General features: G+C 47.1%; 2 long non-coding RNA genes across 5 annotated transcripts; one reads left to right on the forward strand and one right to left on the reverse strand.

The window, feature by feature from the left end:
* Nucleotides 1-277: 277 nt before the first annotated feature.
* On the forward strand, nt 278-9,378 carry LOC143124344 (uncharacterized). Of its 4 annotated transcripts, XR_012987031.1 has the most exons (4): nt 278-637; nt 718-1,844; nt 2,268-2,345; nt 9,063-9,378. It is a non-coding gene; the product is annotated as an uncharacterized LOC143124344 (long non-coding RNA). The 4 variants fall into 4 exon arrangements; XR_012987032.1 differs by lacking the exon at nt 9,063-9,378 and having other exon boundaries at nt 718-1,741; nt 2,268-4,792; XR_012987030.1 differs by lacking the exons at nt 2,268-2,345; nt 9,063-9,378 and having other exon boundaries at nt 326-397; nt 488-637; nt 718-1,967.
* A 1,068-nt stretch (nt 9,379-10,446) lies between these two features.
* LOC143123787 (uncharacterized) lies at nt 10,447-10,899 on the reverse strand. Its single transcript, XR_012986904.1, has 3 exons — nt 10,811-10,899; nt 10,626-10,717; nt 10,447-10,494 (listed from the first exon to the last, which is right to left on the reverse strand). It is a non-coding gene; the product is annotated as an uncharacterized LOC143123787 (long non-coding RNA).
* Nucleotides 10,900-11,578: the final 679 nt, after the last annotated feature.

Consider the following 11,578-nt stretch of genomic DNA (forward strand, 5'->3'; position numbering starts at 1 on the left):
TCTGATAGACATTTCTATTATCATTTCTACCTAACAGCAGTGGTGGAGGAAGTACTGAAACTCAGTACTTAAGTAAAAGTACAAATAAGCAGAGAAATATTTACTCTAGTAAAAACATGAGAGTCTGAAAATTAACGGGGTAGACAAGGGAAACGTCTGGTGGATCGTAATGCCAGTGCTGGTCCAGATTGAACAATAAATGTTGTTGAGAAAGGTACGTGATTGTGGTGGAACGCATGGACAGAGCCCTGCGTAACGACCGAGGCACGCACAGCCAATGGGCTTACATAGCCGCAGTATAAAATTGAACACAATGTTTGTTGTGGAAACGCCCCGGTTCCTCATTTCTCGTCAGTTCCTCGTTACTTCCTGCTACGTCCCGTCTACCTGCTTGTCGGTATGTCTACTCTTTTTACACTATCTCCTACTCGCTTGGTTTTATTAGTAGTATTGTGATCACTTATTCCTGTTATGTATGGCTTTGTAGCACTTCTACCTGTTGCTGGCAGTAATTGGTGCGGTGGTTTGTACCGGTGGAGTGCTTGCATTACGTTTTGTCGAGGTGATCTTCTAAACTAAAGAACTCGCTGGTGCCCAGCTGAGTGTCTGATTTGAAGGGGAAACAGCTGATTTCCTGGTAGGTAGCCACCTTGGATTCTGCCTTCTCACTTTCTGCTTTATGGCTGGCTCTAACTGTTATCTGATTATGCTTCGTAGATACCGTGAGTTTGGGGCTAGTGACCGCTGCTGTTTTGCCACGCTTTTCTCCAAGACCAGTGCTTCGCCTATTTTGGCCGTGAAGACGCCGACAACGCATTTTAATGGGCTAAGTGCCTTGTCTCTTGTTGTGTCTCTTGTTGTGTCTCTTGTTGTGTCTATTGATTGTTTGTGTGTGTGTGTGTGTGAATGAGTATGACGGTGTGCATGTAGCGTGCTGGTGTGATTTATTGTTTGGTGTGTGGTTTATTATTGTTTTTTTCTATTGTTTGTCTGTCTATTTGTTTTGGGTTAGAAACAGTTATAGGCCTTGTGTAGCATAGCTGAGATCTGCTAAATGCTGGTGTTAAGACCCTCTTAGCTTTAGCTTTCATACTCGTGTTGTTTTGTTCCTGTCTGTCTTCTTTTGGGGTTTTCATGTCTTTGTGTTGAACGTTGGTGGGAGGCCTTTTCTATACTGCTGTGGATCACCAGTGATCCTTGTAGCTGGCCTGTAGCTAGTTCTTGTTTGTATTTGTTTATTTTCATGTCTTTGTGTTGAACATTGGTGGGAGGCCTTTTCTTCTATTCTATACTGCTGTGGATCACCAGTGATCCTTGTAGCTGGCCTATAACTAGTTTGTGTGTGTATTTGTTTATTATCTTCATGTCTTTGTGTTGAACATTGGTGGGAGGCCTTCTCTATACCGCTGTGGATCACCAGTGATCCTTGTAGCTGGCCTATAACTAGTTCAGTTTTCTATTTTGTTTATTATTTTCCTTTTTCTGTGTTACACATTGGTGGGAGGCCTTTTAGTATACTGCTGCGGATCACCAGTGATCCTTCTAGTCGGCCTACCACACCTGCTCGCATGTGTTGTGTTTTTGTCTGTTTGTGCATATGTGAGTATAATCCTCACCCATCTACTCATTCCCCCTGTTCTCCTTTTTCCAGGTGCTGAGGCCCCAAGGCAGGGAAGACAGTCCTATCCTCCAGGTGGTGGTGTCCTCCTACTGTGTGCAGTGCTCACGTGTGCATCTTGAGGTGTGCTGTCTTAGCCTTTGTGTTGCCGTGTGTGTGTAAACACGTGTGAGTGTTCTATTTGGGATCCCCCCCCCTTGACTTGTGATATCTGGTCCCCCTGCTGGTAAGCCTCAGCACTGTCTCTCTACCCTCCCTTGTCATCTATATGGTGTGAGTGAAAGTGTCTTGTCTATCTGTTGTGAGAACATACAATTTGTATTTAATAAAACATAACTTATTATTGGAACCACGTCTCTGTTGCAGTTAGTAACGAGCTTGTGAGCTTTTGGTCTAAATTTGAGTAAAATCTAGGTATACTTCTCTGGGTGCAAGTCCTAGGGTGGCGTAGTCTGGCGTTACACATTGCTACTACTACAATCTGGCGTAGTTTCGGCAGGATATACTTCCTAAGTAACCGAGACGTGTGTTACAATATTTTGATTGTATTTTCTAAGTTTGTTCCTTTGTTTAGGTTGTCGGTGTAAGAGCTATTTTGATTCAGGCGTCTTGATTAACTCTGTGTCTGTGTCTGTGTCTGGCAAAACAGCAGTGGGCCTGGTCTGATCACCTGTGCGTTCGGCCGTCTTGTTCTTCTGGCAGTGTATCAGGTCCCAACCATTTCACAGTAAGTCAAACTTTTTCTTTTTCACGGTCATGGAGGAAGAGTTACAAGAGCTAAGAGATGCGGTAGCACAGCTTAGAGCAGAAAATGAGAGATTGAAACGGCAACCAACAACTCCTGCACCTCAGGTACCAACAGATCAACCTCGCCCTACCAGTACTGGCCTTTCTGTAACAGAAAGACTGGTTTTTGTGCCTCGTGACAGAAAGTGTCCAATGTTTAGTGGTAGGTCAGGGATTAGCATAGATGAATGGATCGAAGAGGTGCAGGCCTGTATGCGGGCTCGCCACCTTTCTGCCATTGATCAAGCCTTTTTCCTCTTTGATCACCTGGAAGGTGAAGCCAGAGAAGAGATTAAGTACCGCCCAAATTCTGAAAGGAATGATCCTGAAAAGATCATGACTATCCTACGGGAATTGTATGGGTGCTCCCAGTCTTACGTAGCCCTGCAAGAGGCTTTCTTTTCTAGAAAGCAGCAGGATGGTGAAACATTACTGGAGTTCTCTTTAGCTTTGATGAGTCTCATGGAAAGAATTAAGCAGTGTGCACCTGATGGAATAGTTAATGCTGAGGTTTTGTTGCGTGATCAATTTTCTGAACATGTTATTGATGGGTCCTTGCGCAGAGAACTTAAGCAACTCATACGACGCCAGCCGACCATGACCATGCTAGAAATCAGAGCAGAGGCTTTAAGGTGGGAGCGGGAAGGAATGCCAGGAAGTGCGAGGGGGCGTAGCCAGTCAGTTCCATCTTTACTGGGCGTTCAGTATGCAGTGCAAGGAGGGTCTAGGAATATGCCTGGCAACTCTTCCCATGGGTCTGAGTTGTCGGAGTTAAAGGACATTTTGAAGCGCCAACAGGAGCAGTTAAATCAGCTCTCACAGAGTGTTGCCTTGCTACAAGGGCCTCGGAACAGGCCTCGTGGCAGTACCATCATATGCCGACGGTGCCAGCAGCCTGGGTACTATGCCCAAGATTGTGAGGGAGAACGGGTCCTTCATGGTCAGGCCTCCTTGGCAGCACACTCTAGGTCTAATAGACAGTCTTCCCATCGCTCGGCGACGGAAAACTAGCACCCGCCGAACTGCAGGGCCAAAGTTCAGGTGGGGGACCGGCTGGCTCAAGTGCTTCATCTGTCAAGTCTAGTTTAATGTCGTCTTGTCCATATTTGAATGTACTTATTGGTGGGGTTTCTGTACCCTGCTTGATAGACACTGGGTCCATGGTGTCTACGATTACTGAAACCTTCTTTGTTAACCACTTTGAGCCGTGGGGTTCAGATAGACTCCGCTCTTGTCAATGGTTGCAGCTCCGGGCAGCCAATGGACTTGCAATCCCTTATGTTGGCTTCTTAGAATTGGATGTGAAGCTTTGTGGGAAGTCAATACCACAGTGCGGGGTGCTCGTTGTTAGGGATCCGCCTGACGGGGGAGGTTCCCATGCACCAGGAGTGATTGGCATGAATATACTGAGTAGATGCTACCATGAACTATTTGGTCAGCATGGCCCTGCTCTTTTCAACCTGCCCTCTGTCTCTCAGGCCCACAGCTCTGTTGTCGAAGCCTTGCAGTGGTGTCATCATGCGGAAAGTCGTCCAATAAAGCCGGGGATGGTCAAAGTTCGTGGCAACCGCACTTATCGGATTCCAGGTGCCACTATGGTAATGGTAGCAGCTACTTGTTCAGCACAATTTTCTAACTCGCCTGCCTTGTTTGAGCCTACTGATAAGGGACTACCGGCTGGTTTATTGGCTTCTCCATCTTTGGTCAGTGTGACTCGTAGCACTGGCTACATACCAGTAGTCAATGTGAGTTCTGAAGATGTTCTGCTTTACCCTCGTACTGAGTTAGGTAGCCTGTGCTGTGTGCAAGTGGTTAGCCTGCCAGCGAGCATAACTGAGGTTAACACGGTGACTGCGACTGTTGCTTCTCAAACAGTTGCACCTTCTGTGAGTGATCAGATTGAGGAAACAGACCTCTCCAGCTTGTCCGTGTCAGATCAAAATCAGGTCAGAGCCCTGCTGCATAGGTTTAGTGGAGTTTTCGCCTCCTATGAGGGAGACTTGGGTTGCACCAACCTCATTTCTCATAATATCCCACTGGTCGATGATACCCCGGTCCGACAGCGACACCGGCGCATTCCACCATCTGAGTACGAGTTGGCTAAGGCTCATATCAATCAATTGCTGGAAGCACAGATTATAACTGAGAGTAGTAGCCCCTATGCTTCCCCAATAGTTTTGGTGCGGAAGAAGGACGGTACTCTGCGCATGTGTGTTGACTACCGCCAGCTGAACGCTAAAACTCGTAAGGATGCGTTTCCCCTCCCCCGCATCGAGGAGTCTCTTGATGCATTGGCAGGAGCCCGCTGGTTCTCCACCATGGATTTAGCCAGCGGGTATAACCAGGTTCCCGTGGATGCAGGTGATCGTGCCAAAACGGCTTTTTGTACACCTTTTGACCTTTTTGAGTGGACTCGCATGCCATTTGGGCTCTGTAATGCTCCTGCAACCTTTCAAAGGTTAATGGAGCGGCTTTTTGGGGACCAGCAATGTCAGACATTACTACTGTACCTAGATGACATTGTCATATTTTCCTCTTCGGTTTCTCAACACCTGGAACGCTTGGAACTTGTCCTGGGGCGTTTACAGCGAGAAGGCCTTAAGGCCAAGTTGAGCAAATGCGCCTTTTTTAAACAGGAGGTTGGTTATCTAGGCCATGTCATTTCTAGTCGGGGGGTTGCTACGGATCCTAAAAAGATCGAGGCAGTGGCCAACTGGCGCTGTCCCACCACTGTCTCCGAGGTGCGTTCATTTTTGGGATTTGCCAGCTATTACCGCCGTTTTGTGGAGGGGTTTGCCCAGTTGGCTGCCCCCCTTCATAGGTTGGTGGCATCGCTAGGCGGTACCAAGTCCAAACGGGGTTCAGGCCAGAACGTTGCATCCCAATGGTCAGAAGCATGCCAGCAAAGCTTTGAGGAACTAAAAAAAAGACTTACCACGGCTTCCGTCCTCGCATATGCTGATTTCAGCTTGCCTTTTATTTTAGAGGTGGATGCGAGCTATAGCGGATTGGGGGCAGTCCTTTCCCAAGAACAAGGGGGGAAAGTGCGTCCCATTGCGTATGCCAGCCGGGGTCTGAGGCCCACTGAGCGCAATATGTCGAACTACAGCTCCATGAAGTTGGAGTTTCTTGCGCTCAAGTGGGCCATGACTGAAAAGTTTAGGGAGTACTTGCTAGGTCATCGCTGTGTGGTTTACACTGATAACAACCCCTTGAGCCACCTGTCCTCTGCAAAACTGGGAGCTTTGGAGCAGCGTTGGGCTGCGCAGCTGGCCTCGTTTGACTTTGAGGTGAAATACCGCTCTGGAAGGCAGAATCGTAATGCGGATGCTCTTTCCCGACAACATCCCCCAGACCCTCTTGGACCCGCAGACTTTGTTCAGGGCACAGTTCTGCCGGCCTCTTTACAACAGGCTTTGGAGTCCCAGCCAGTAACCCAAGTTACCCAGGCAGCTATTACAGCATTGCCCGGGCATAACATCTTTGAGGTGCGTTCCATGCAGGAAACTGACCCAATATTCCAAGAGGTTTTAATATATTGGAGAACGAAAGTGCGACCTAGCCCTGATGAGCGGAGACGCATGTCTAAGTCCGCATTAGTCCTCCTGCGCCAGTGGGACCGGTTAGTGGAGAGGGAAGGTGTCATGTACCGTAAGGTATTCCGTCCAGCAGGAGTGGAAGAGTGTTTTCAGCTTTATCTCCCTGCCAGTCTTAGAACAGATGTCTTGACCAAGTTGCACCATGAACATGGTCACCAGGGCACCGAACGCACCCTAGAGCTGGCTAGGAGACGGTGCTATTGGCCGGGTATGTCCACTGATGTAGTCCGTTGGTGCCTTGAATGTGAGCGCTGTCAGGCTGCCTAGGACACTAAACCCCCTGCACGTAGCTTTATGGGGCATCTGCTGGCCTCGCGGCCACATGAGGTGCTTGCTATGGATTTTACTGTACTGGAACCATCTCGATCAGGTGTAGAGAATGTATTGGTCATAACCGATGTTTTCAGTAAATATTCACTGGCCATTCCTACCAGAGACCAACGTGCGTCTACTGTGGCCCAGGTGCTTGTGGCTGAGTGGTTTTATAAGTTTGGCGTCCCGGCCCGTATCCATTCCGATCAAGGCCGATGTTTTGAGGCAACTCTTATCCAGCAGCTGTGCCACCTCTATGGGATTGAGAAATCCCGCACTACTCCATACCACCCGGCAGGAAATGGCCAGTGCGAACGTTTTAATCGCACTTTACACAACTTACTCCGTACCCTGCCTGTGTCCCGCAAGAGAGATTGGGTAGCCTACCTTCCGCAGTTACTATTCTGTTATAATACCACCCCGCATTCAGTGACCGGAGAGTCCCCCTACTTTTTGATGTTTGGGCAAGAGCCGCGCCTACCGATTGATTTCCTGTTGGGGACTGTGCAAGAGCCCATCGCAGGTACGGTTCATGACTGGGTGCGTGAACATCAGACCAGGCTGCAGATAGCTTTTGACGGAGCTCGAGACCGTCTGCAGGCCGCGGCACGTAGGAGGAAGGAGACTCATGATTGCCGAGTCCATGATGCACCACTGGGGGAGGGCCAGCTGGTCTATCTCCGCGACTATAGTGTAAGAGGTCGACACAAAATCCAGGACCTGTGGAGCCCAGTGGTGTATGAGGTTGTCAAATCCCCTCCGGCTGGGGGGGGAGTGTATACCATTGCGCCGGTGACTGACCGCACTAAGGTAAAACATGTACACCGCAGTCTCTTGAAGGCACGCTTAGGGGATAATACAGTGGCGTGTCCCACTCAGACTGGCCCATTGGTCACCGATACTTCTGTCCTGGAAGACGGAGAGACTGATTGTGACCTGGCGCTCCTGCCCCTAGAGTCTGCATCACCCCTTGCAGAGGCATTGGTGACCACATCTGCCCACCTTAGTGCAGGTTCTACATACCCTTCGTCTCCAACTGCAGAATTGCCAGTGGCAGCCCCTGTTACACAGGAACCTTCTGTCATAATCACCGGTAGGCCAGTGACATCCCCACCCCCTGTAGACAACGAGCCTAGCACTAGCGGTGCGGCCCTACGTCGGTCCGTACGGACCACGGCAGGCCAGCATCCCAATGTCCACCGCCTACCTCAAGCGGCATCCAGGGCAATATCTGCCCTCTTTCGGCCATGGACTCCAAATGAGGGGCCTTAATTGTCACATCGTCGGGACGACGATTAAAAAAAAGTGGGGGCAGATTGTGGTGGAACGCATGGACAGAGCCCTGCGTAACGACCGAGGCACGCACAGCCAATGGGCTTACATAGCCGCAGTATAAAATTGAACACAATGTTTGTTGTGGAAACGCCCCGGTTCCTCATTTCTCGTCAGTTCCTCGTTACTTCCTGCTACGTCCCGTCTACCTGCTTGTCGGTATGTCTACTCTTTTTACACTATCTCCTACTCGCTTGGTTTTATTAGTAGTATTGTGATCACTTATTCCTGTTATGTATGGCTTTGTAGCACTTCTACCTGTTGCTGGCAGTAATTGGTGCGGTGGTTTGTACCGGTGGAGTGCTTGCATTACGTTTTGTCGAGGTGATCTTCTAAACTAAAGAACTCGCTGGTGCCCAGCTGAGTGTCTGATTTGAAGGGGAAACAGCTGATTTCCTGGTAGGTAGCCACCTTGGATTCTGCCTTCTCACTTTCTGCTTTATGGCTGGCTCTAACTGTTATCTGATTATGCTTCGTAGATACCGTGAGTTTGGGGCTAGTGACCGCTGCTGTTTTGCCACGCTTTTCTCCAAGACCAGTGCTTCGCCTATTTTGGCCGTGAAGACGCCGACAACGCATTTTAATGGGCTAAGTGCCTTGTCTCTTGTTGTGTCTCTTGTTGTGTCTCTTGTTGTGTCTATTGATTGTTTGTGTGTGTGTGTGTGTGTGAATGAGTATGACGGTGTGCATGTAGCGTGCTGGTGTGATTTATTGTTTGGTGTGTGGTTTATTATTGTTTTTTTCTATTGTTTGTCTGTCTATTTGTTTTGGGTTAGAAACAGTTATAGGCCTTGTGTAGCATAGCTGAGATCTGCTAAATGCTGGTGTTAAGACCCTCTTAGCTTTAGCTTTCATACTCGTGTTGTTTTGTTCCTGTCTGTCTTCTTTTGGGGTTTTCATGTCTTTGTGTTGAACGTTGGTGGGAGGCCTTTTCTATACTGCTGTGGATCACCAGTGATCCTTGTAGCTGGCCTGTAGCTAGTTCTTGTTTGTATTTGTTTATTTTCATGTCTTTGTGTTGAACATTGGTGGGAGGCCTTTTCTTCTATTCTATACTGCTGTGGATCACCAGTGATCCTTGTAGCTGGCCTATAACTAGTTTGTGTGTGTATTTGTTTATTATCTTCATGTCTTTGTGTTGAACATTGGTGGGAGGCCTTCTCTATACCGCTGTGGATCACCAGTGATCCTTGTAGCTGGCCTATAACTAGTTCAGTTTTCTATTTTGTTTATTATTTTCCTTTTTCTGTGTTACACATTGGTGGGAGGCCTTTTAGTATACTGCTGCGGATCACCAGTGATCCTTCTAGTCGGCCTACCACACCTGCTCGCATGTGTTGTGTTTTTGTCTGTTTGTGCATATGTGAGTATAATCCTCACCCATCTACTCATTCCCCCTGTTCTCCTTTTTCCAGGTGCTGAGGCCCCAAGGCAGGGAAGACAGTCCTATCCCCCAGGTGGTGGTGTCCTCCTACTGTGTGCAGTGCTCACGTGTGCATCTTGAGGTGTGCTGTCTTAGCCTTTGTGTTGCCGTGTGTGTGTAAACACGTGTGAGTGTTCTATTTGGGATCCCCCCCCCTTGACTTGTGATATCTGGTCCCCCTGCTGGTAAGCCTCAGCACTGTCTCTCTACCCTCCCTTGTCATCTATATGGTGTGAGTGAAAGTGTCTTGTCTATCTGTTGTGAGAACATACAATTTGTATTTAATAAAACATAACTTATTATTGGAACCACGTCTCTGTTGCAGTTAGTAACGAGCTTGTGAGCTTTTGGTCTAAATTTGAGTAAAATCTAGGTATACTTCTCTGGGTGCAAGTCCTAGGGTGGCGTAGTCTGGAGTTACACATTGCTACTACTACATAAAGGAACGATGGTGTTGTAGAAAAGTAGTAGAGTAAAAGTACAGATAATTGCTGCAAAATGTAACGAAGTAAAAGACTTCTTGTTGTATGAGCGTCTGTAGCTAGAAAGTAATAAACAGAGCAATGTGTTGAAATCAACATAGCCAAATTTGTTTACAATGTAAGACATTCACAACAGAAACATTACAGTAGAAACATACAATTTTTGACTATCCCGGTTGCGTGCAGGAAGGCGCCGATTGTGCTTGTTGTAGTCAATGGCAGCCAGTAGTGTCCTTGTCTTGTAGACAAATGGTGTGTAGGCGTGCCGCTTTGATGAGTACATGAGGATGTGATTTTGGAAGGACTCCAAATCAGATGTGGTCCTATAAAGGTGGGACAGGAATGGGTGATGAGAATAACACACTAACATGAAATGACTAAACATACCCAAATTAGAGACTACAATGGAATAATGGCAACAACTCGTTCTATGCAATTAATGACTAGATGCTTACCTGAAGTTCAAGAACTTTTTCACCAGGCCCAACCATCGCTTGTCGAGCACAACTCCAGCCAATGCCTTGTGAGCGGCAAAACCTGTAATGATAACCTTGCAATTCACATATACACATAGATTTGGACAGGGAGTTCAACTTCTGCATTCATTTACTGAAAATACCTTGTTTGATCCATTGCTTCTCCTGGCTGCCTTCCTCCAGTGGCTCATGCTGACAGCACCCAGTTGCCCAAGAGTGCTCATCCCGTACGTGGTGCAGCACGCCAACCCACATCATCTGCAAAAAAGGAAAATTACATACAGTGCATACAGAGCCAAGCAATCTCTGCCAGCGTAAGGAGGAGACCTGGTCAAAATATATACATTTTCACTTGACATACCTTGAACTGCTCCTCAGTTACAGCATGCTTACTGCAGTACCAAAAGTGATTCACAATGTCCTTGATCCAGGCTTGAATATCTGTTTGATTTTTTACAGTCCCAACCTGGCACACAAGAGTAACACATACATCATCAATATTCAGCGCCAAACTAACCCTTCCAACCTAATATCCCAACCTGTATCAAGTGGACAACATGTGTCTATTACAAATGGTACAAATAGTTTGAATCATACCCGTCGAAGCTTCTTGCTTAGACTTTTAGCTGCATGCCATATATCCAGTGAGTGTTGGATCCCCCATGCTTTGTATTTACCACGCTCTGGATCTGTCACAAGAAAATATATGTTGAACTACATCCCAACCCAAAACACTACATACAATTTGAACCAACTTCAAATAATACAGGAAAAAAACTCACTCAACAATGCACTGATCTGTGGGTGGGCATCAGTGACAACTTCTTTGATGGCAAGCTCTGGAAGGAGAGCTTCCATTGTACGAATAAAGCAGTCCTTCTCCATGATGACGGAGTTCCTGTTGGTTTCTTGCTTATCAACAGAGACGATGTGGACAATGTTTCTGGAGTCTTGCTCTACGGTGGTGTATGTGCAAAACTGTGCACAATGACCTGCAACAACAGCACTGATGTCAACATACATGTGTGCATTTTTAAAAACACAGTTTGCACATGTCAAGCATGTTTGTAACTACACAAATGAATAGCATCAGAAAAAGGGTGGTCCGACCTACTGGTCGGTCAGGACACAATGGCTAGACATTGAGAGATGAACTGCATGGGCTGTGCACAGAATAAGGTCTAATGTGATGCTCATTGAGAAGTTTCAGAACCTCAAAACAACTGTTACTAACAAAGTGTGAGATACACACCATTCCTACAAGAGGGTTTACTTCAGACAGCTTCACAAATTAGACATAGTAGGCAGTCAAGCCTTATTATGAATCTAAATACAGGCCATAAGACAACATAACATGACGATCAACAAAAGTCACTTGAACTTACCAGGGGAATCCATTCTGCCATCACCTGTTGAAAACAAACATTACAGGTATTAGAAACTCAGATTCCAGAGTGAATCCTTCCATCATAACCGGTGACAGAATTCTATGTGTAATTGAAGTTGGCCTCACCTAGGACAACAACGCGGTCCTTGTAGTGTCCGAAGGA

This window comes from Alosa pseudoharengus, unplaced genomic scaffold (assembly GCF_046254945.1).
Source record: "Alosa pseudoharengus isolate Yale_2024_CS ecotype anadromous, Long Island Sound unplaced genomic scaffold, YU_APseudo_1.1 YU_APseudo_1.1_scf_15, whole genome shotgun sequence".
NCBI classification, from domain to species: Eukaryota; Metazoa; Chordata; class Actinopteri; order Clupeiformes; family Clupeidae; genus Alosa; species Alosa pseudoharengus.